Source organism: Schistocerca nitens, chromosome 5 (genome assembly GCF_023898315.1).
Source record: "Schistocerca nitens isolate TAMUIC-IGC-003100 chromosome 5, iqSchNite1.1, whole genome shotgun sequence".
NCBI classification, from domain to species: domain Eukaryota; kingdom Metazoa; phylum Arthropoda; class Insecta; order Orthoptera; family Acrididae; genus Schistocerca; species Schistocerca nitens.
In genome coordinates, this window is record NC_064618.1 from 757817838 (window position 1) to 757844039 (window position 26202).

The following is a 26202-nucleotide window of genomic DNA, read 5'->3' on the forward strand; positions in this document are numbered from 1 at the left end:
TAAACACAGTATCAGTAAGTCGGAAAAAAATAATAGCTCAAACAGCAAAAAACAATGAATGACAAGAATCTCTAATCGCAAAACTGAATGATAAAATTCCAAAAGGCATAAAAATAAAACAAATAAAGCAAAACACCATACAAATTCAAGGACCCACAACACTCACCCAAGCACATATACCAACAGCAAGAAACACAACACTGAAGACAAGCTGGTATGTGCTCACATATGGAAACAAACTGGAACACACAACGGCAAAATCCTACAGAAACAAGGAATACAACTAGCCTACCAACGTAATAACTTCATACAAAACTGCTTAAAAAGGAAAGATGACACTTACATATATTAAAAAAATCTGGCATTTACCAGTTTCAGGGTAACAGCTGCGATATTTGCTACTCAAAACAGCCCAACAGAACGTTTGAAATCAGACATAAAGAGGATGAAAGAGTATGGAAGTATGGCACCAGCCGTTTAAAACTGGTAGAGTACCGCAGAGAAAGAAACCTTCACTCCATCACAATAGAAATAGAAATTAGAATCACCAGATTCACTAACAAACAACATGTCCTAATACTACAAGACAGTTTCCAAACTAAAAAGGCAGTCAGAGAAAAGAAGCACATACTAAAAGACCAAACAAACTTCAGAAACCTAACATTAGCTGAGCTTATCAAACATTAGTAAGTAAATTATGACACCCCTATAACCAAGACAAAAACATTATCACGTAAACCATACAGCATACCCACTTACAATCACACATTTTAAGACATACAATACCCCTCTAAATAAAAATTCACTCACTCGCATAGGCAAGTTAAGACATTACACCCCACACCATTGAACGCTATATGAGACAGAATGTATTCTGGTTTTCATCTTGCGTAAATCCACATTCGTTTCGTGAATTTAGTTGTGATCGCCACAGAAAAAGACGATCGTATTAGTGTGATTACAACAAAGTAGATGAAGTGAATGTAACTTACAAAACACGAAAACGAAAATACGTTATTCCTCCATAAATTGCAGTGTACTATAAATCGAGCACCTGAGTGTAGAAGGACTTAAGGGATGAAGTAGGAGCTAAAAAACACGACTAATAATGGTAATTTAAAACATTAAGACTGTCTCATAATATTCATTTAACACACGAGAACTGTTTATGATGTCACAGAACAGATATGTAAAGAAAAGAAAAAGAAACACTTTGTAATGACAACTGAAAATGCTTTAAAATAAAGCGAGACGCGTGTAGCGGGACTTTGAATTTCGCCGCGCTACACTCGTTCCCTCAGATAAAAATTATACCATCGCAGCGGTATGAGCGCTCGACGGCAGAGAAAATACTAAAATTGTAACTCTGTTTTGTTTTTCTATCCGTTTCATTATTGTCTCCCGAGAGCGGAAGCTTAATGCAGACGTGATCTGATTAAGACGAAAAAACTTATTAATGTGTAGACATTGTGGAAGTTGTTATGAAATTCGGAGGATGGAGAGAAGCAACTAAAATAAATTGCATTTAATATCAAGACGGTTTTGGATACATTAGAAATTCCTGGACAATGAAACTTATTGCAAGATTTCGGAGCAGACTTTTCACGCAGAATTGAAGGAGATTTTTGAAGACCTGGACGCCGCACGAAAGAAGACATGTTAATCTGGCAAAGGATGAACTCTTATCTACGCCATTTCCCCCTGTCAGTTACATTTTGTTATTCTCTGTTCTTTTTCAATAATTTTTGTAGTGGAAATTGGTTTAACTTTTGCTCAAAAACGCCACAAGGACCACCCCAACAATAGCTTTTCCGAATCACGAAGTCCGATAGTTTTTCTGTAATACGAAGTCCGATTTGCTTTTCATTCTTTCCCTTTTTCACGGTCATTTACGATTTTAAAACCCCCTTTTATTCACCATTCCTTCACACATTTTCAACCTTTTCCTTTTATTTTCTTCTCTTTTTTTGTTTTTTTATTAATCACTACACGCGTCTGGTTTGTTACAGGCACATAAGGTGCAATACATCCCATGTTACTTGTACATCCCATATTATTTGTTAAAATGCGACTTCGGAAGAGAGGCACCAAAAAACCAAAATAGAGAACAAGTTCTACGTATTACCGGTAACTTAACATTCTCGGGCAGGAAGGTAGCCAGGGAGTTACTTTTGACATTAATTAGACTCCTTAAATTTATTTACTGGTACTTCTGCTGTTACCACAACTTTATTTATTTATCGTACGATGATACAGAGCTTGGATCAAATACATAATTTTAAGAATATACAGTGTAAGAAATGACAAGCAAAATACAGGTACAGAATCAAATGTCCAAAGTATTATACTAAATTATGTGCGCATTACACAAGTTCTTAGATTTCTAAGTCCAGTCTGTTGATCCAGTTGAGCCCTTGAGGTGATGCATGGAGGATGTCATTTATTGATCCCCCGAAGGCTCGTTTCGGGCATTCATCAACAATGTGATTTATTGTTTGCAGGGCATCTCCACAGTCACAATCTGGAGATGTTGCCCAGCCTCATTTGTGCTTTAGATATCCGCAGTTCCTTTGTCCTGTTCGGATGCGATTGATGGTTCTCCACTGGCGTCTGGGGAGTGTGAAACCTGGAACTCGCATGGAAGGCTTTTCAACCAGATGAATACTGACGATTCTTCCCATTGACTTCTCCATACTTCGTTGAAGTTAAAGGCGGAGGCTTCAAGATGTTGTGCAGTTCGCCAAGGTGGTTTTCTTGACCTCAGACGCTGATGTTCTGCTATTCATATATCGCTGTGTACGAGTAGCTGGGGGTTCTTCTGAGTGTTTGTCCAGATCTTCAGGAGAGCATCTGATCTTCGCAGAGCTGGAGATTGGGTGTTACTTAAAACTGGTAGCAATGCAGTTTGAGTGCTACGTATGCAGCCTGTGATAGTCGCATTGTCTGGTTGAGTTGCACATCTATCTTGCTACAGTGAGCACTGTTCATACAAGTTGGACAACAGTATTCAGCGACAGAGTATGATAGTGCCAAAGGGTTTGAGCACTGCAACCACAGGAGGCTCCAGCAAGCTTCTGAATGACATTATTACGGGTCTTCAGTTTTGCGGCCACGTTAGAGATGTTGTCGGAAAGTTCGGGACTTATCGAGTGTTATTCCGAGGTACTTCGGTGTGCTGCAATACTGCAAAGTTTGTCTCCGGAGTTTAACTTCCGGTTTATAGTCAGAGTGTCTGTCACGCAGGTGGAATGCTGAAGTAACAGTTTTCTGATGGTTTAGGCGGAGGCACCATTTCCTGAAGTATGTGTCCAGGTTACCCGCGTCCGTGACATACCCTAAGACCCCCGTGCCTCCTGGGTGGTGCTAAATGAGTAACAACAACAGGATGAGACCGAACTGGCCGAAAAGGCCTCCGGTCATAGAATGCAGAGCAAATAACCAAAAAGTGCTTCTCAGGACACACACGTTCGTAGAACTGGACCATCTATTCGCATATGCCAACTTAACATCGAAGGAATAAGCAGGTTACCACAAATGTTCTTTTGCTTGTGAGCAAACTTTCCTAACATAGCCACCACACACTCTCTAGTTTAACAGTGATACATTATTTATGGCCAGCTCAGTGTTTATTGCCTGTTACATTTTTTTGCGATCATCAAATACCATCTATTGCCAACACCATGTCAGCTACATGCACCCGTAGCGGAAGTCCAAACGGACGCTAGTATGTATGTTTGTTTTCGACATGGAATTTGCATGTTCGAATTATTGTGAGAGAACGAATCTTCATATCGAAACACAGAAGACAAGTTATAGGCTTTCTCACTACAAAATTTTACATCAACATCCTGGGTTAAATGACAAACAACTTAGAGTGCCATGTAATGAGAATCTATTAACCTGTTTATCGTGGCTTGCACGTTTGACGCTCTGGTGTGTTAAGCTCAACGCCACCTCTACCGCATTTCAGAGGAATACACTAGGTGCTTGTGCAGCGATAATCATTGGTTTTGATCAGTAATTAATGCACGTAAACAGATGGAAAGTGAAGTGTTTCGCCATGAAGAACATGTCTATATTTATGAAAGTTTGTGGGAACGTATGTCACATAACTGGCATTAAATGATTCGACATTTTTTCCCGTTCGGAACTGATATCCCTTAACTACAGCGGTATCAGATACGACCGCGAATACACTTGTATTCATTGTGGCGTGGAAGTAGACAGTCTCTGAACGCCGTCATGAGGAATCTCCCGCCATGTCTAAAATATATGCCGTGTCACTTCTTGAAGATGACTCATTGCACGTTGTTATGAAATTATAAGTCTTTCCATCACACCTAATGCATGGTTTATGGGCGATAAATTAGGATATCGGCTGACGAAGCAAGGACCCGAAAATTTCTCAAGGCATTTCTAGTGTGATACGTAATGTGAGGTCTTACGTTTCTTTCTAGAATGTGCTATTTGGTACCCTGATCATGATGGATATGACAGCAGGATTTACCATTCTTGCCACACACTGACAAGATTTCAGTTGTCCTTGAACATTTAGAAAATCAGTCTTGTAGTCATATCCTTAGCTGTCCACACCATCTCAGGTGAAGGACAGGTATACATATCGAGAGCCGCTGCTTTCTATGACCTTTCACCAGGTCGTCTACGGACATACTGCCATCGATCTGACCGCCGCAGACAGAAGTAAGATTCATCGCTGAACACCACAGAATGTCAGTCACTGTCCTAGTTGACTCTTACATCGAATGAAAGTCTCATTTCTCTACAATAAGGTGTCAGTGGTAAATTACGAATGGTGGCACTAGATCACAAACCAGATACTAGTAATCTGTTCCCGGATGAAAACTTCTGTCATCCGTCTACTCCTCAGAACCAATCAGACAAACCTACCATCTTATTTTCGATCATCAATCTTCAAACGGATAGTGCAGCAGTGTACCGTGGATCTCTAGAGGAGCGAAGCGTTCCTCGTGATTGGAAAAAAGTACAGGTCACTCTCGTTTACAACAAGAGTCGTCGAACAGACGCACAAAACTATAGGCCTACGCCTCTGATGTCGTTGTGTTGTAGAATTTTGGAGCATGTTTTATGCTTGTGTATTATGACATATCTGGAGACCAAAACTCTCTTTTGTAGGAACGAATATGGGCCCAGAAAACAACGATATTGTGAAACCCAACTCGCTCAGTTCTTCCACGAGACCAAGAAAGCATTAGATACAGGCACCCAGGTACATGCCATGTTCCTTGATTTCTGGAGGACATTCGATATGGTTCTGCAGTACTGCCTGATGAACAAAATACGAGCGTACGGAGTATCAGGTCAGCTGTGTGACTGGACTGCACTTTTTCAAGTAAATAGATCACAGCGCGTTATGCTGAACGAAGATCAGTCTTCAGAGGTAAAAGTAACTTATGGTGTGCCCAAGTGGATTGCTATAGCACCGTTACTTTTGATAATAAATACAAATAGCCTAATAAATGACGTAGGAAATTCCATGAGGCTTTTCGCGGATGACGCCGTATATACAGACAAGTCGCGACGCTAGAAAATTGCAGAGGAACGCCGCTTGGTACAGGGTATGGCAATTTATCCTCCACATTAGCAAATGTAACGAAATGCGAAGACATTGACAGGAATACTCTGTGGTTCCTGATGGTACAGTTCCAGAACAGTCACTGTAATCTGTTACGTACATAATATTTCTAGGAATTCGGGTATGGAATCACTTAAACTGGAATGCCTGCATAAAATTAACTGCGAATAAGGTAGATGTCAGAATTAAAGGCATTGAAAAAAACCTCAGAAAATATAGAACATCGACAAAGGAAGTAGCTTATAAACGCTCATTCGATCAATATTCGAATATCGCCCATCAGTAGGGGATCCTTACCAAATAGGACTGATAGAGGAAATACAGAAGACCCAAAGAAGAGCAGCACGTCATGTTACTAGTTCATTTCGTGAAAGAAAAAGCGTGACGGAGACGCTCGGCCAATTCCAGTAGCAGACACTGCAAGAGAGGCATTCTGCATCACAGTTGTCTACTGTTAAAGTTCCGAGAGTGTACATTCCTAGAAGATTGCCAGCACGATGCCTTTGAAAGGGCGTGGTTGATTCCCCCCCCCCCCCCCCTTTCATGAAATAATTCGAGTTTGTGCTTCGTCTCTAATGATCTCAACGTCTACAGGATAGTAAAACCTCTCTTCCTTTCCTCTCCCTAGAAGAACGAATAAGTTGCTTCCTCCAGTGTATACCTCGTGGCAAGACCATCAAGATTAAAGTAGAGAGATTGGAGCCCACACAGTGGTTTACCAGTAATCGTTATTCCCACGAACGGTACGCAACCAGAACAGGAAATGAGGGAAGTGACACTAGTACACAATGAACCTTCCGCAACACACCATAAGGTGGCTTGTGAAATATAGATATAGATGTATATGAAAATTGTGGGACAGGAGCTAGTAAATATATGTGAATGAATGAACAACACCGAAAGCTGCGTGTCTGTATGTATTATTTACTAGACTTTTCCACACAGCTTTGCCCTTGTATGTGCAAGTCTCATACATCCAACACACCTCCTCCTCCCCACTCTCTGAGTCCACACTTTCCTTTCTCTATCTGTCCATCTCATCCTATCTCCTCTATCTGTCTAGCTCTTCCTCTCATCTCTCTCTTCCTATTTATCTCTCCCTCCCCCTCCCACTGATGATATCCTTCTCCCCTTTCTCTTTCCATCTTTGCCCCTCTCGCTTCCTTTTCCATTTGCCCACTCCCTTCTACAGTTTCCAAATGCCTCATGAGTCTCACCCTCCGATACTACTACTGCAGCATACCTGCCACACAGGCAGGCTATACATAAGGGGCTTAAAAATCATTTATTTACCCCTGACATATAGGCCGCCATGTAAAGCAAGTCGAAAAAGTAAGTCAGTCCCACTCTAACTCAACACAAATGTCATCTAGGGCTGCCTACAAGTCAGGATACAGAAAACTATTTCTTGCCCCTGACGTGTCGGCTTCCCTGCGAAGCAGATTGATTTGGCAGCCTGATAGTATTTCCATGGTACATGCCCATCGCTAGGGGCTCGAAAAAGAAGTTTTTGCCTGTATCTCCGCCCCAACTGGAGATCTAGAGGTTATAAGTCCCCACAGTGCCGACACTCATGAGCTAGTTGCTTCTGTGACAAATATGACTGAAATCCTGGAATACTACATGCTGTTATGTATATACATAACAAATTTAATTTTCAGTTTCAGCAGTACACTCCATTACTCCATTGTTTTCAGGTCGTGGTATGCCAAATAGTGGTCGTAAAACTAACAGCAATCAACATCAAAGAAAGATCGGTGTCTGCTAATTTCCTTATGTGTGGTGTGTCTAGTACGAACCATGCACACTTGAGGTTTGCGGATCCAATGTTTCCTGTCATTTTATGATGTTGATTATCATTGGTTTTTATACTGGATTGAAGACTCCCTTGCAGACAGAACTCAGCACATCACTATTAACATAACAATATCGACAGATGTAAAGGCAATTTCTGGAGTACCTCAAGGAATTGTGATAGGACTGTTACTGTTTACAATATATATAAATGATCTAGTAGAAAGCGTCATATGCTCTTTAAAGCTGTTCACAGATGATACGGTTGTTTATAACAAAGTAGCAACGCCAGAAGGTAGTAATGATTTGCAGAATCACCTCCAGAGAATTGATGAATGGTGCAGGCTCTAGCAGTTAACCCTGAATGTAAATAAATGTAACATATTATGCACACATAGGAAAAGAAATCCACTACTGTACAGCTGCACTGTTGATGACTAACCTCTGGAAAAAGTATCTACCGTAAATGTCTAGAAGTAACTTTCCAGAGTGACCTTAAGTGAAGTGATTACATAAAACAAATAGTGGGAAAAGCAGATACCACACTCAGATTCATAGAGAGAATCTTAAAGAAATGTAACTCATCCATGAAGGAAGGCTTTAAGATGCTAGTTCGACCAATTGTTGAGTATTGTTCATCTACCTGGGATCCCTAACAGGTAGGACTGATAGAGGAGATAGAGAAGATCCAAAAAAGAGTGGCGCGTTTCGCCATTGGATCATTTAGCCAGCGCGAGAGTGTTACGGAGATGTTGACAAACTCCGCTGGCAGACAACAGAGGCGTTGAGCGTCATGGAAATATTTGCTATTGAAATTTCGAGAGCACTTTCGGGGAAAAGTCGGCCAACACGTCACTTCCCCCCCCCCTCCCCCCACATATGTCTCGCATAAAGACCCCGAGGAGAAAATTCGAGAAATTAGAGCCAATACAGAGACTTGCCGACAATCATTCTTCCCACGAGCTATTCGCGAGTGTTGCAGTGCTCGGTTAGTGGTACAAAAAGCACCCTCTGCCACACACCGTTAGATGGCTTGCAGAGTAAGATGTAGATGTAGGTGTAGATGTAGATTTGCCATAGAAGGACCTGATGACTATAGTGGGACGAAATGAACAACATCGCAAGTTGTATGTGTGTAGCTATTATTTATTTAATCGGTCGCAATTAAATAATAATAAATACAAACAATAAATAATAGTAAATAATAATAAATACAAACAACGTTCATTTCGTTACGTAAACCTACGATTTTCTCGTTGTGCAGAAAACTGTTTCTTGTCCCTGATGTACAGGCCGCCTGGCAAAGCAGGTTGACTTGGCAGGCCGACACTGTTTCCACACAAAATGCTGGGAAGGATCCGCTCCTACTCTCCTTGCCATACTGTTGTCCTAAGTTCATCCAGGCTGAGCCTAGGAAATTTCTGCGTGATATAATTTTTTCTAGTACTGATAACCCAGCAAGGTATGCAGAGCTTCTATAATGTTTAGAAAAATAGGGGAGTACTGACAGAAATGAAGCTGTGAGGACAGACTGGTAGTCACACTTAAAAATCTTTCGCATTGCCTACGAAATACTTGATTCCGTGTCCAAGTCCCAGTCCTTCACCCAAGTTCAGTCTCCTAGCGAGTTTCGAAGGTAATTTTTCGCTCTCACAGCTTTAATGAGAGAATACTATATTCTGAAACTGTACTAACCTTCCCATTTACACTATCTAATCAAAAGTATCCAGACGTCATTACTTAATGGAGACTCAACTACTAGATGTCTCGGGAGGCGGACCTGCCAGTATGAAAGGAGGTGGGAAGTACTGTGTTGTCAGAGGAGAGGCAGTAACAGTAGAATGGGTGGGTCGGAAGAGCTCAGTATCTTTGAACATGGATTCGTCATTGATGTCGAGTAACAGATCCAAGAAGGAAATCTCAACTCTTCTAAAGCTGTCCAAGACGACTGTCCGTGATGTGATCGTGAAGTGAATATGTGAAGAAACAGCCACAGCCAAAGCATGACCAGGCAGACCTCACGCACTGCCCCACAGTGACCATCGATTACTGCACAAGATGGTTTTAAAAAAATCACGTGAGATCAGTGAAGGGAATCACTCACAGGTCCAAAGTGCTTCCAGCAGTCCAGGTAGCAAAATGACCGAGCGTAAGGCGTTAAAAACTAATGGGGTAAAATGCTCGAGCTGCTCCTCATCAGCCATACGTCTTTGTAGGAAATTCTAAGCGAGGTTGGACATGTGTAAAGAGCAACGCCACTGGACAGTGTATGAGTGGAGACGAATAATTTGGAGTGATGAATCACGCTATGCCCTGTAGCAATCCGCTGGTAGGGTTTGTGTTTGGCGAATGCCTGGAGAAGTTTAGCTGCCATCAGGTGTTGTGTCAACAGTGGGTATTTCTCATGGCTAGGGTGTGGCTCCCTTACTACTCTTAAGAATGCGGAAGGATATCAACACATTTTGTAGCATTATGTACCGCGTACAGTTCAGGAAGAGTTCGGAGGCGATGATAGTTTGTAACAGCATAACAATGCACCGTGTCATAAAGCAGTATCTGTGTGGAAGTAGTTTGTGGGCAGCAACGTCCCTGAAATGGACTTGACTTCCCCGAGTCCCAATTTAAACCCAATGTCATACCTATGGGATGAGTTAGAACGTCAGCTTCGCTCCAGACACCAACGTCCAACGTCACTACCTTCCCAGGTTTCGGCACCTGAGAAAGAATAGGCTGCCATTCCTCCACACTTCATCGAAAGGGTCCTCAGCAGAGTTGAAGCCGTCATAAAGGCGCATGGGAGATATACCCGATATTAAAGTGCTTCAATAGGTAACCACATACTTTTGATCAGTCAGCGTACAACAAAAGTCTTAGGTATGGAATTTCAACATATTGTCTAATGTAGGACCAGAAACTTTTTATTTGATGAAGAGTTTGCTGGAAATCTGTCACAGTTGCAGTACATATACTCGTATTTTGGCGACTATTTTCGAACCGACTGGTTCATTCTGAAGCCGGACCTACTGAGGCTGCCAGGAAAGTGCCTGATCTTAATGACAAAAATCTAAAATTGGCAGTACATGCATCACACTGTGACCGTAGATAAATGTCGTAATATATACAACAGCATCACTCGGAAAAGCCTCATGGAACTTCCGTTGTTATCTACTAGCTTTGCCCTAAGACTGTAATGTTGTCCTGTGACTTCCATTATGGTTATTCATCATCCTGTGCTATGCACTACAGATGCATTTTAGACGAATGCCGAGTAAGGCTTCACACGACTATCTGTCCACGCTTGTTCATCTGTACTAGCGGCCCGGCCCTAACGAGCACGACGTCGACGGGGCGATGACCTCTACCCTCGTTTCCTTTTTACAGAAAAAGCTTTTTCTAAAACAACCGATTGGTTTACATCCATTGTACAAAACCTGCCAAACAACTTTTCGATAACGTAATAAATTAATTTTGTGCTCAGACACTCTTACGACACCGAATAAATTCAAAGATTACTTAAATTAATATTTTTTTGGTAATTACAGAACACTCGGTCTTTTGGTGTTAAGGTAATAATTTACAACGAATACTGGATGATCCTTCTGGGCAGTCTTTATTCAAACCAATAGCGGGTGCCGATTAAAGTAAGATCTTAGATCCGATGAAACGTTACCTTTGATTCTCCGGAGCTTCTCCGTTTCAAACTGTTGTCATCGTCCAGCAGAACAGAGTGCTTTTACGAAATATTGCTATAAACATTTTGAAAATAGTCGATACATAACGTCCGCTAGTGGCGGATAAAGTGTCCAGAAGCATGTTGATGGTTCAAATGGTTCAAATGGCTCTGAGCACTATGGGACTCAACTTCTCAGGTCATTAGTCCCCTAGAACTTAGAACTACTTAAACTTAACTAACCCAAGGACATCACACACATCCATGCCCGAGGCAGGATTCGAACCTGCGACCGTAGCAGCCTCACGGTTCCGGACTGCGCGCCTAGAACCGCGAGACCACCGCGGCCGGCAAGCATGTTGATGTCCTTCGTTACTATTTACAAGTGTTGCATAATGCTAGCATGCTCAGGTACCGTCCAAGTGACTTACACGATTAACTGTTGCTCAATATTTTCATACACAAGGGTGTGCTGAAATGAAATTGAGGCGTAGCGCCGTATACCGATCCTGCCTTGGAGGCGGTTAAGTGGGAGATGTGTCTCAGAGCTGGATAGTGACAGATGGTGACGCGAGACTGGACGCGCACTAGTTTATGTATCAGCCGATAGAGGACAATATTGAATAGGGGGACTGTGATTTTAGTTTCGATTGTGCCCACTAGAGTGCACTAAAGTAATAGAATGTTTTTCATAAACTGTTCTAGTATTTTCATAAAGTGTTATTATGTCTTTTTGTGTATGTAAAATGTTATAAATGTGTTTTAGCAGTATGAATGATGCGTGAGTGTGATCTAAGGCTAATATGAAGATAATTGTCTAACGTGTTATGTAGTAGGATTTCATGTGGGAACATTTCGAAGAAGTATGGATGTGGACAAAGGGGATTTTTGTAGAATAGATTTGTAAAGTAAGCTTATGGTAAAGGGAAAGTTAATTCAGGTATAAATAACAATAGTAAATAACTTTATGCATAAACCAAAATTCAGCATATTAGATAATTACGTCGGTAAAAAGTGCAGTCGTTAGGTTTACTATTTTGCGATTGGCTATTGATGAAAAGCGCGGATTGACGTGGGAGAACGTTGTTTTGCTATTGGCTGTTGAGTAAACTGACCAGTTTCAGAATATATTGAGGTCAAAATTTCCAACCTTTCATTTCGTGTGAAAACTTTCTCCCGAAACGTAGATTAGTGACTTTAATTGCAGCCTGGTTCACGTCGAAGTACAGTATGTTTCGCTCGGCTTCCCTACTGATGATATGCTGAGACAATGTTCACAGGTAGGTGCAGGTTAGTCGTAAAGGGACGGAAGGAACCGCGCCGCCGCATAATTCCTCCGAATTTGTTCTGTGAAAACTCTTAAAGTTTTTTAAACAAAACAAAAGTTATTAACATTCTACATCTGTATTCTTCATGTCCACATATTTGCGACTTCTGATGCTAGAGGGCTCCGAATTTTAGAGTGTAGCTTGGTGATGCGTAACGTAACCATGTCGGTGCGTGAGGGTTGGGTTGTTTGTGGGAAGAGACCAAACTGCGAGGTCATCGGTCTCGGTGCGTGAGAAACTGCGTGTGTAATCAAGCTTCGGATTCGCAGACTTGGTCTACACATGGAGCGCTCTCTCCTTCAGCATGACAACACAATACCAGACGAGCGCTGCGACATCTGCAACAATCCGATCCCTTGGGTTCACGGTCATCGACCGTCCTCTATACTGTCCCGACTCGGCCCCATCCGATCTTCGTCTGTTTCCGAAACTTAAAGAGCACCTTCGAGGATTTCTCTTTGATGGTAATGAAGCGATGCAAGCACTGGTGAAGACTGTGGCTCCGTTAACAGTGTTAGATATTCTATCGTGACGGTGTCAAGAAACTGGTCTCTCAGTGGGAGAAATGTATTCGTCACCAGAGTGACTATGTGGAGAACTAGATACGTAAATATGAAGACTAAAGATGTATAATGTTAATAACGTTTGTTTCATTTAAAAAGCTTTAAGAATTTTGACATAAAAAATTCGGAGGCATTACATTTCAGCACGCCCTCGTATATAAACGTACATGGAAACTGCCAACACCAAGAAACAACGGCCCGAATAAATCCTGACTCGGAAGCTGTGTGGACAAGTGTATGAGCAGTATGCGTATACCAGTTTTTTTGTTTGCATAAAATATAAGCAATGAAATAAGTAGAATAACAAGAGTGGTTTTAGAGAGAACTTAAATGAAATTTTTTGTCACTAAACCTCGAAACGACGCACTATATGCAGATCAGTACTAGGTACAGAAGATTTAACCCAGAAATTGTCTTAAGCAGTTTGTCACGTAGATAGCGGTTGACAGTTTTAAATTCCCGGGATTACAACTCGGTGATGAGTTAAGTTGGAAGGAAGGTACCACTGAACTGCGTAAGCGAGTAACAGATCGTTATTTGCTATGCGGATGTTGTCGGAAATAGGTGTAAGAAAATAAAAGAATCTGGCGTAGTTTGTTTTTATTCTTTAATGTCATGCAGGATCAAATTCTGCGTTAAAGTGTGGAATACCATTTTTATGAGGTACCAACGCTCTGCAGTGCTCGCTTCAAGGAAATAGGAATACAAACTACTGCTTCCAAGTATCTTTATGCATTTCATAAACAATTAATCCTTATACCAAAGTAACAGCACTAGGATCGATACTAGGAATAAAAATAATCTACACAAAGGTTTAAATTCATTTACTTCCCTCCTGAAAGCTGTCCACTATTCAACGACACGCAGTTTCAGTAACTGGCCACCAGTTTAGCTGTTGGTAAAGTACAGTCTACAGCTAGCTCAGAGGCTTGTGGTCCCCTCCTTCTGTTTCACTGACGAATTCTTTGGTTGAACTAACTGATGTACTTACCATCTTACGATATGCAGTGTTTATCTCATTACTTGTGCAACAAGTAATATCTATTAATTGTACCAAATATCGGGTATTACGCCAAATCTGGCTTCGGCACCTATTCAGTGCAGTACTGATGTACTTACCATCTTACAACAGACAGTATTCGTCTCATTACTTGTGCAACAAGTAATATCTATTAATTGTAGCCGGCCGCGGTGGTCTAGCGGTTCAGGAGCTCAGTCCGGAACTGCGGGATTGCTACGGTCGCAGGTTCGAATCCTGCCTCGGGCATGGATGTGTGTGATGTCCTTAGGTTAGTTAGGTTTAAGTAGTTCTAGGTTCTAGGGGACTGATGACCACAGATGTTAAGTCCCATAGTGCTCAGAGCCATTTGAACCACTTTTTATTAATTGTATCAAAAAACCCAGTACTGCGTCAAATCCGACTTCTGCACCTTTTCAGTGCAGTAAAGCAGTCTGTAAAAGTAACTGTTGTAACCTGCTTTCTGTTTGATGACATATGGCTACCTTAGTCTAAGAATCATCTAATTCACTACAGTGTATAAATACTTAAATGTCTACGATGGGTTTGATATAATTTTTAAACTAAAATATGTTTCACAATTTTTATTTATTCCACAGTCTTGAGATACATTTCACTTATACCTATGGTAGGAAATTTAGGATAGCACTTCTTTTGTAAATATGTTAGATATTTTTGTTTTTATGAGTTGTGCGACATTCTTGAGGAACCCATCATTACGGATCCATGAAAAGAACGTGTGTCTATCACAGAGATGCGTGGTACGAAAGGCTTCAGCAGCAATATTGTAACGTTCTGAGGCCTAACCTAGTTGCGATATACCGCTTATTTCCGGGTTCTGTCTCTACTTCTTGTGGGACCGCACTTTACCTGACCGAGTGAGGTGGCGCAGTGGTTAGACACTGGACTCGCATTCGGGAGGACGACGGTTCAATCACGCGTCCGGCCATTCTGATTTAGGTTTTCCGTGATTTCCCTAAATCTCTCGAGGCAAATGCCGGGATGGTTCCTTTGAAAGGGCCCGGCCGACTTCCTTCCCCGTCCTTCCCTAATCCGATGAGACCGATGACCTCGCTGTCTGGTCTCCTCCCCCCAAAAACAACCCAACCCAACGCACTTTGCTTGCGGCAAGATGCATGAGTTTTAACAAAATTTTCAAATTTTCAGCCCCTTAACAATTTTATATTGAACAGTCGAAGTCCCTCAACCACCCAGTATAAAGATGGACTTACAGTACCTCTACGTAATAGATAGCTAAGTTTTATCTTTAACAGACGACAGTACAATAGTTAAGTTTTATCCCCGACAAGGATTAGCTCTGTGATTACGGCCCCTCTTCAAGATTTACAATAAGGTCATACTGATGTTATATAGTCTTTTCGTAAATGTTGTGGTCATCCTGTGGATGAAAGACTATATAACATCAGTATGACCTTATTGTAAAGTTATTTTTATAATGCCATTTAGCCTGAAGATGAGGTATAACCCTCGAAACATGTCGCTAAACAAATAAGTAACACAATAGTTGACAAAGTTTGTGACTGGTGGCGGTAATTTAAAAAAGCCTTTACATATCCCTTTCCAAGATATTTATGCTGTTCTCTGACGTCTGACTTGTCAGTCAACAAGACTCAGTGGAACCGAGAGCACAACTGAAAATGTCCACCGCAACTCTCGACGAAATGTCATAAACAAACATGTTTTATGGGCCACGGCCATTCCTTCGCTCAGTTTATTTGTGCTGGTGGTGTTACAGGTGCGTGCAGCGGCTGGGGACGCTGGTGGGTCCCATCGTGCTGGGCCAGTTCCTCGCCGACATCGTCACCATCAGCGCCGCCACCTTCGTGGCCACCGTCTCGGTCAGTCACCGTGTGCTCTAGTAAAATAGGAGGAGAAAAACATAAATAAAAACATTGGTTGCCGTCATACCAAGCAACCTCGTTCCACGTCATGTTTGGGGGATTGAAAATGACGAGCGAAAACTGCAGTCTATGGCCAAAAGTTGCTAGACTGTTGACCTACTTCTTAGCTAAGGTCGGTAATCAGGCTTGTTCGATGACACTCGACTTAGCCTGTTTGAATCCTGCAAGAGGGAAAAATTTTCGTCACTAGTATTTCGTCAGCAAGAGGGCGAGTGATGACGGCATAAAGTTGGTGATCAACAGTCATTGTCTCAATCTGCTAGATTCGAACCTCTCCTTGCAACCTGATTTATTGAATGTTGAAGGAAATAGCATCTGCATTAGTGGAAGGTGCTTTAGCAACTAGCTAATCAATTACTTAACACACATGAAAGACCTAAAACATTTAAAATTAAAATTAAAATTCTAATAAAAATATCGAACATCACTCCACGAACAAATAGAAAATAAATACACAGTTTAAAAAGAAAAACTTCATATCATTGATCCCACAAAACAATATTTTTAATTAAACCACTTAGCCACAAAAATAGGACCTTCTCCATGGTCTAGGAGGTATCAGATCCTGTTTATGGAGAATGCCTTGGAATTTACTAGGGTAAGGTAATTTGCGATGATCTCCGCTAGTGCTCGTTAGGTCAAGTGAAAAGCCCTTCCGTAAATAAATAGTAACGTTGACACTGGTGCCAAAGCCACTTCAAACTAAAACAATTGCAAGAGGTTGGAAGACGCTCGGCATATAACGATGTACATGGAAATGAACGAATCAGTTACCTAACAGTAATTGAACATCTTTCTCTGGGACTTTTGATGAGTGTGGTTAATAAGTTCTAGCAAACTCAGACGAGGACTTGAAACTTCCTGGCAGATTAAAACTGTGTCCGGATCGAGACTCGAACTCGGAACCTTTGCCTTTCGCGGGCAAGTGCTCTACCATCTGAGCTACCCAAGCACGACTCACGCCCCGTCCTCACAGCTTTAATTCCGTCAGTACCTCGTCTCCTACCTTCCAAAATTCACAGAAGCTCTCCTGCGATCCTTGCAGGTCCCGAGTTCGAGTATCAATGACTTTGGAATGTTTCCAACTACTCTTATGTAGCATTTATTTTTCGTTTCTATTTAGTATCATTCTTTAAATTTTTTCAAGGTGTTCTTCCACTAAACTATCAATCTTCATTTTTGTTCATATTATCACTATCATCGTCATTACAATCATCATCAGCCATTTAACATCCAGTGTGCGATGAAATCCTCTTTCAGATTTCTCCATGTATTGCTTTCATCAGTGTTATGCATTCATGTAGCCCCTGTATGTTTTCTAGCGTCATCCACACTTAACTATTACGTCGTCGTTTCGGTCTTATTGAAAAATATTCAAGCTACTGAAAATTGATGATTTTGGAAATATAAATCCTTCGCAAACAGTTTGATTTTGCAATACAGGGGTTAACTAATATCGAGCTACATTCGAAGTATATTTGTGGCGGAAGATAAATTTAAGTGCAGCTACTGCCGAATTAAAAGACGTATTTCTTTCGAGCAATATTAATCGTTATATTTGGTTAGCAGACAACCACGTTAAAATAATGAAAATACACATCTAGTTGTGCAGCCCCAAATCATGAAATACATGCATCATAAAATGTGAAACAATAATAACAAAACAAAACCACTTGTACAAACGCCCACGTCTTACATAATAGTCATGAAGTAAAATCATTAGGGCGCAAAATCCTCGTCTTACAGTTAGATTCGTCCAGTTGCGTCCTTGGAGGTATATCACACTACTGCTCGACATCCACAGCGTCCATCAGTCTTCAGTAAAGTTTCGTGTAGCATCCACTTGGTTTCTTTTTAGGTGACTTACTTAACACGTCGGCTTGTACAGAGGCACCAGAGCACAACTCAACGTGAGCGCACCGCCTGACTGATTGTTCCTCGTTGTTCAACAGTGTCAAAAGAGGTCCATACAGTTGAGGAATCCGTTGTGGCTATCAGCTGTTCGTACATTAAGCACATTATCGAATCTGTCCTGGTGGATTGCTTTTCCGAGCCCTTGAACCAAGTCCAGCTTTCTTTCCTTTTCCTTTCCGCGTAGTACTTCTGAGTTCTCCTCAATATATCTATTAGTTGGGGCCTGTCTCTTACATACGCTTGGCTACTGGGGTGCATCTGGTCAACAACTTACGAATGGGTATCCTGATGATGACGGCCTGACTCTAGAAAAGCGTTGCTGCGTGTTTTTATTGCTTTAATTTGGTTGTCTGTCCATAATATACAAATCCCCCCTCACTTAGTTTCTGTCTGCATGTTCGAGCTAATCTCAAGAACTACTGCAGGGATTTTAATACGGTTTCCATTAACAGATAGACTAGTTCACCAGGTAGTTTTTTGTATACAGTTTATAAATATTCCGTGAAAAATGGCTGAACTATAATGAATTTAAGTCCTCCACCGCTGTGTAAATGATGCCATTACCAACTAGCACTGAATGGTGGAACTCCTTAGAAGGGAACCTCCCCATCGCACCCCCCTCAGATTTAGTTATAAGTTGGCACAGTGGATAGACCTTGAAAAACTGAAAACAGATCAATTGAGAAAACAGGAAGAAGTTGTGTGGAACTGTGAAAAAATAAGCAAAATATACAAACTGAGTAGTTCATGGGAAGATATGCAATGTCAAGGAGTCTGAGAAAGTAGGAGCGCCGTGGTCTAGTGGTAACGTGCGCAGCTGCGGAACGAAAGGTCCTAGGTTCAAGTCTACCGTCGAGTGAAAACTTTAATTTTTTATTTTCAGTTTATGTGACAAACTCTTATGTTTTCATCACTTTTTTGGGAGTGATTATCGCATCCACAAGAAAACCTAAATCGGGCAAGGTAGAAGAATCTTTTTACCCCTTCGCCAAGTGTACAAGTTAGGTGGGTCGACAACATATTCCTGTCATGTGACGCACATGCCGTCACCAGTGTCGTATAGAATATATCAGATGTGTTTTCCTGTGGAGGAATCGGTTGACCTATGACCTTGCGATCAAATATTTTCGGTTCCCATTGGAGAGGCACGTCCTTTCGTCTACTAATCGCACGGTTTTGCGATGCGGTCGCAAAACACAGACACTAAACTTATTACAGTGAACAAAGACGTCAATGAACGAACGGACAAATAACTATTTTTTTTACTTGTTATTGCTGTTGGGTAGAATGTTAAGCGAATTATCTTCGACGCTCAATCAGACTCATAACTTTAGACCGGAATGTGGTAAAAAAAAAAAGTTGTACGCGAACAGGCGACCGTAAGTTTAGAATGCACGAAGATTACCACTTTTTTTTTCGGAAGGTGCCAACAGTTTTTTTTTTTTAAGGAGGTGGGGGAGGGCGGAGAAGGCAGAGCGATCAGGGGTCGTAACCCGAGGCCTGGTCTCAGTGTCCCCCTCGTCCATCAAGGAATCAGGGATGGGAAGGGGAAATCTTTTGTGGGAATTATTATTTATTTATTTATTTTTATTTACTGTTTTAATACATTCTTAATGTGGTTTTACTTTATACCACAACAAAAATAAATGTATCTAGCACCGCATCGTGCTCTGAGAAAAAGAAAACAATATCTCGGCACGTTCCTACACCGAGGTAATGTATATGGGGAAAACGAAAAAAAAGTGCTTCATACAGGATGCAGAAGGGTGTGTCGCTACTCTCCTTACCCTTCATCATCCAGGTACGTCTTCACGTATATCATGTTGTTCCACCGAGAATCGAACTTAGTCATGTCAGCTCACTCAATGGGTATCTTCTCCTACCTGTTGATGATCCAGCTGCGTGGAGGGTCGCGTAGGGCACTCCCTAAGTAATTAGAAAAATACTGTCTGTATTTTGGGTTCCGTACGATCTTGCAATGACGTTCTTGTAGGTAGTTCCAAAAGTCTAATACATCTTTAGGTCCATCGTGAAATAAGTAGTGTACCGCATGCGCACGGATCCACGTGACAGCGTTGGTCTTGGCACGCGGGAAATACTGTTGATCCGGAAATAGTAGAAACCGAGTTGTAATGTGTTCCGGAGTCACTCGTAGAAAATACGACAAAATTTGTCGCACCAAGCGCCATACGTCTTCTGCCGCGCCACATGTGAGACGGTGTTCTTCCGTGTCTGGTGTCCCGCAGTCTACGCAGAGAGGCGATTCCGCCATGTTTATCTTGTGGAGGCGTGATCGGGTGATCTGTTTACCATTGACTGTGATGTACAATGTGGATCGGACGGCTGTGTCCAGTGGAATCGCGTGAATCGTCTTCCACACCACCTTCCAATGAACCTGAGGGCTTTTGGTCCCCACGATGTTTGGTGGGCGCCTCTGCTGTAGGACATGATATATATCCCGCGCCGACGCCTGTTTCGTCGGTGGTACTGCGATACGGACATAGCTGTATTCAATGTAAAAGTTCCCGAAGCAGTAGAAGGGTGGGGGTATGTCTTGCGTCGTCAGTGGGGGCATAATGGAGGGCGGAGCGAAGGACTCCAACAGCAAACCTGTCAAACTTTCCGGGTGGTGGCGCCACAGCTTGATGTGTGAGCTGACATACAGGGCCACAGCTCTGTCGTGGACATGGACTAGACCAAGACCTCCCCTTTCTGGGGGAAGGGTCAGTGACTCATAACTGACTTTGAAGAGCATGCCTGTACTGACGTAGGCTCCGAATGCCGCTAATAGACGTCGAGCCATCAGTAACGGTATTGGGAGAACACGCGCTATGTGTGGAAGGCGCGATGCGAGGTAAACATTGACGAAGTATGTCCTTTGGAGAATGTCGAGGGTCCGCAGACGAATGTTGAAGATCTGGACCCGAATTTGTTGTAATAAGCGGCGGTAGTTAAGAGCCGCGGTGCGCCGTATGTCGTCGTGAAACTCTATTCCGAGACATTTGATAGTGCCACGAAGCTGTAGGGGGTCGACACACGCTGGGGTCAACCCGTCTCCTATGGCCATGGCGACCGATTTGGCGACGTTGAGACAGCTGCCGGAAGCCACACCGTACGTGGTAATCCATTCTAGTCGCGATTGCGGAACACGAGAACCAGGTCGTCTGCATATGCTGTACAGCGAAATGTGACGTCACGTAGGGTAAGACCGGTGAGGCGTTGACGGAGACCACAGAGGAGCGGTTCCAGTGCCAGAGCATATAGTAACGTCGACAAGGGGCAGCCTTGACGGACGGAGCGGAAAATCGGGAGGGACTGCGAGAGACGCCCGTTAACGAGCACTTTGGAAGTCGCCCCTCGGAGTAGGCGCATCACGACGTCTGTGAATTGCTGTGGGTACTGCATGTGCTGGAGAACGGACGTTAGGTACGCGTTATCCACTCGATCAAAAGCTTGGCTAAAATCTAGTGATGCCAGCGCTCCCGGGATGCGGCGTGCCCTGGCTAGGGCTATTAAGTCACGGTATCGACACAGTGCTGTGTGGATGTTGTTGATACCCCCTAGGGAAGTCTGATATGACGAAATGACGTAAGGTAGGGTCGGTCGTAGACGGTTTGCTAATAGTCTGGTGAATATCTTCATGTCGCAGTTGACGAGTGTTAGCGGGCGGTAATCTTGTATTCGAGCCCCACCTTTAGGCTTGTGAACCGGTATAATTATTCCTTCTACGAAGGTCGCAGGGAGCGGCACCGCGGGGGACGTAAGCTCCCGACAGATGTCTGTTAACTTGGGAGCCAGTAAATACTGGAAAGTTCTATAAAACTCCACAGGGAGCCCGTCGGGGCCAGGAGACTTATTCGCCGCTCCTTTACCGATGGCGTCGATAACTTCGTCTTCCGTAATGTCGTTCAATAATTCAGTTTGTAAATCCTGTGGGACAATGCCGTAAACCAGTTGTGAGACTGCTGTCACCGTCGTCGGGTCGGAACATTGAGCAGAATAAAGTCGTGCGTAATGGTCGAAGAAGGCTGCAGCGATATCGCGTTGTGTGGTGTGATGACGGCCGTCCTCAGTGGTGATGGCATGTATCAGCGCCCGTCTTCGCAGTGTACGTTCTCGGATGACGTGGTACATGGTGGGTCGTTCCGTTGCGAGTCTGTCTTGTGTCCGCGCTCGGACGATCGTCCCTTCGAGGTGTCGGCGCATATGGGCTACGATCTGTCACGACCATACGTAATATGGGTTCGCCGTAGGGCCGGCTTGGCGCAGGTTAACCACCAACTAATCGACGTAGGATACGTTGGGAGGCGGCGGACGCACAAACTCCACGTGTCTTCGATGGCGCGTCGACAATCCGGAGAAGCGAAATGAGCAAGGTTTAATTTCCAGGGATGTCGGCTGCGCCACACCCGTTGGCGACGAAGGGTGACGGCACATATATATGCCTCGTGATCAGAAAAGGCTACTGGCCACACCTCCGCGTCACTCACCGTTGCCGCGAGAGAACGGGAGACGTAAATCCTATCGATGCGACTAGACGAGTGACTCGTGAAATGGGTGTATCCCGGTCTATTTCCTCGGACATGTTCCCATGTATCTACTAGCTGGAGATCGCCGATGAGTGTCCCAAGTTCGGGGCACGGTGAATGGCGTGGCAACTGATCTTTAGGTGCTTGGGTGCAATTGAAATCGCCCCCTAATATCAAGTCATCGTGCCTGCCCTGAAAAAGCGGTGCTATTCCTTCTGCGAAGAAGAGCGATTGGTCACGATGGCGATTCGTCCCGGAAGGGGCGTACACATTGATAAACCGGACGCCTTGCACCGTTACGGCCATTCCTCTAGCGTCGGGGAGATATCGGACTTCGTCCGCCTCGAGGCCCTCTCTGAGGAGGATGGCGACTCCACTGTTAGTTGGCGAGGCGTGGGACACATGAGCCGTATAACCATACATACCCGGGAAATCGGCGACGAAGACTTCTTGGAGAAAGACAATGTCAACGTCTGCTGCATTGAGCATCACTTGGAGCAGCGACAACTTCGTACGTGTACGAATGGTGTTAATGTTGATGGTCGTCAAGCGATAGGTTTGTAGATCGTCGCCTGCGGTGGGGGCTGCCGTCAGTGTCGCCGTAAAAGGTGGGGCCCGTGATCTGCTGGCCGCGTCCGCGCCGTCATCTGTTGCTACTCGGGAGGGGCCGAGGTGTGGGAGGAGAGACCCCTCTCCTCATCCACCACAGCGGCCGTAGAATCGTCTTCAATGCCATCCGCCCAAGGTCCGTAAGTTAACGGTGACTGCGGTAGAACACTTGTGGGCTGAGTGACTAAGGGTGAATCCGCAGTTGTTTCCGGTTGTGTACCAACGGCGGGCGCTGTGCTGGCCATCCGTTTGTCCGAGAGAGCGGAATCGGGTTTGTCAAAATCAGACAAAGTGACAGGTGAGGGCGATCTCGTGTCATCCATTTTCCTCGTCGTTTCGTCGGCCGTCCGGTCGTCAACTGGAGAAGACGTCCGCTGGAGGCAATCGTCTGAGGGTGTGCGACGTCGCTTTTTATGTTTTCTCGGTGACCTTTGTTTGCGGACGTGGGTTTCTGTGTCAGAAAGAGTTTGTGGTTCCCGTATAGCATCCCCCTCAGGGAGAAAGGCAGAGGTCGGTACAACCCTAGCGTCGAGTTCCATTCTCTCGTCCGAATCTTCATGTGGAGTCGATGGCCGGCGTTCTTCAACCCCTGCAGACACCGTAATGGTGTTGGTCAATCCAGGACCGGCGACAGGTGCGCATTCTAACGCTTCCTGTCTGCCGGGGGGGTTGTCGTCTGTCATGACGGTCGATCGTGTCACCTCTGCGTAATTGAGGGGGAGGGCCGTGAGCGTAGGAGGTGGTGTCGTGTCATGCAATGGAAGTTGTGTAACCCGACGTTGAATACACGCCGAGCGCACATGACCCTCCTGGCCGCAACCAGAACAAGTACAAGGTTGGCCGTCGTACATTATTATTGCTCGACAGCCACCTATGACTAAGTAGGACGGCACATGTTTCTTTAATTCAATTTTCACTTGTCGGACGCCGTTGAGGACTTGGTACGTCTCGAATGTGTTCCATTTTTCGGCCACGTGGCTAATTACCGTCCCATAATGGCGGAAAGCTGAGGTAACGACGTCCGGTGGTACTTCGAAAGGGAGTTCGAAGACTCTTAGTGTGCGTAATCCTAGTCCAGCATGGTCAACAGTAACCTCTCCGATGTGACCATCGGAGTGTTTGAAGTTGAGAGTGTTCGCGCATCTGTTCACAACTGCGTGACATAACTCGTAATCGATCATCTTGACGTAAACGACGCTACTTGTGATGGATAGATGGATACCGATGATGTGCTGTGTTGGTATCTGAACTTCGTCACGGATGAATTGTTCTACTTCAAAGGCTCGTGGTCGTGCGTAGTCGGGCTGGAAGCTGATCTTGATGGTAGCTTTTCTGTACGAATGAGCCATGGCGACTCAGTGTTAACGGACGCGAGTATTAGCTGCGGCGAGGAAGTAAACAAACTATGCGCGCTCGCGACTCTGCGGACGGGACGTAAACAAGACGTCCTCGCCGCTCACCGGCCGAAAGCAGACTGACCTCTCGTTCAGCAGCTGCTCACGCTAGCACGGGACCACGACGCTCCTGAGCTCATTTTGTCCATGATGTTGCCTGTGCGACCCGTGGACTACTCAGTTTGTATATTTTGCTTATTTTTTCACAGTTCCACACAACTTCTTCCTGTTTTCTCAATTGATCTGTGATCAGTTTATCAAGGCCTATCCACTGTGCCAACTTATAACTAAATCTGAGGGGGGTGTGATGGGGAGGTTCCCTTGTTAGTATTATCCATACGTAACATAAAGTCCACTCCCGCGTTTTTCTGTCTGTATATTCGGGCTAACCTCAGCAACTGCCGTAGGAATTTTGATATGGTTTTCACTAACAGATACAATGATTCACTATTAAGGTTTATGGAAACAGGAGGTAGGTGTACTGTTGCTCAACTGCAGCGCCAGACAGGCGAGAGTACCTCCAGCGGGAAACCGGTGCGAGCTGCTGCCAACATCCCAAATGCCCTGCGATGTAGGATGTATCAGATTTTAGGCTAATAAGAACAAATTTTTTGGTTTATAGTTAATGTTTACGGGATGTGAAGGCAAATGTGCGTAAAAGTCAAAGAGAAAACATAGCTCGCGACAGACTGACGTTGGAGTTCTAGTTGGGCATCTAGCAATTGGCCGTATCTCGCACCGAATTGGTGCCAGTCCAGTGGGCCTGGCAGATTGGTAGCTCGCATCTCCTGTCACTGCCCTGAGGTGTCACTCCAAACGCCCATTAAACGCGAAACAGGTAACATTTGTGCCTCCTGGGGACTTTCCCGGTATGCGCTGCTTCGATAATTTAACTCATATGAAAGTTGAAGGAAGAAACCTCTCAACCAAGGTCGCATTTGTAAAACCTTTATTTAGGATGACCGGTTACCTTCAACTGATCTGTGAATAGTGTACATAAAGTGTAATTAAGTAAGTGACTATGAAAAACAACATCCAATGTCACAAATATGGCTTCAGTTGTCAGAGACTGTGGTCAAAGTGTGTGTGAGTTGTGATTGCGTAACTGTGTGAGTGTGTAGTATGTTATCTACGGTATTTGCGATGAAGGCCTTGTTGGCTGAAGCTCACTTTCTGACAGTCTTTTTGCTATGCCTATCTGCGACTCAGCATCTCCGCTCTGTGGTGAGTAGCAACTACCCATTTCATAATACTGATGAATGAATTATTGCTGCACATACCTCGATAAAGGTTAATATAAGTACCCAATTGGAGCTATAGATATATCTTAATAAGCTAAATAGTTGACGTAAAATGCTTTAGCATGTCGAAGTTACGATCAATCATTACAATATCTTTCACCAAGTCCGACATTACAAGTCGCATATTACATTACAGATACAAGAGCACTGCAGAACTGATAGGCGGCGGAAGCTACTAAAGAACATGTTAACATTAGTGCCGCTTAGAGGTCACTCCTGCATTCATATCAACGTCATCTACAAATCTAAATATGTAATTTAAATAAAAATATGGTAACTGGCATAAAATTATATTATTTGAACCTTCTTAATGTCTTCAAAGCTCTGTCCTCTACAGTTTTCATTCCCACACTTCCTTCCATAACCAAACTGACTATTCCTTGCCTCAGGATGTGTCCTATCAAGCGATCCCTTTTTATAGTCAAATTTTGCTTAACTTTCTCTTCGACGCAGTTCGATTTAGTGCCTCTTCGTTAGTTATTCCATCAAAACATATAATCTCCAGCATTCTCTTCTGCTCTACAATGCTAATAGTCTACGTCTTAA

The 26202-nt window shown here is 43.6% G+C and overlaps 1 long non-coding RNA gene across 1 annotated transcript in view; it reads left to right on the top strand.

Annotated features, from left to right (window-relative positions):
- Nucleotides 1-26202, top strand: part of LOC126259191 (uncharacterized) — a 38679-nt gene that overhangs the window by 8672 nt on the left and 3805 nt on the right. Inside the window, exon 2 of the long non-coding RNA XR_007546482.1 lies at nucleotides 15744-15846. This is a non-coding gene — a long non-coding RNA (uncharacterized LOC126259191). The remainder of the gene's footprint in view (nucleotides 1-15743; nucleotides 15847-26202) is intronic.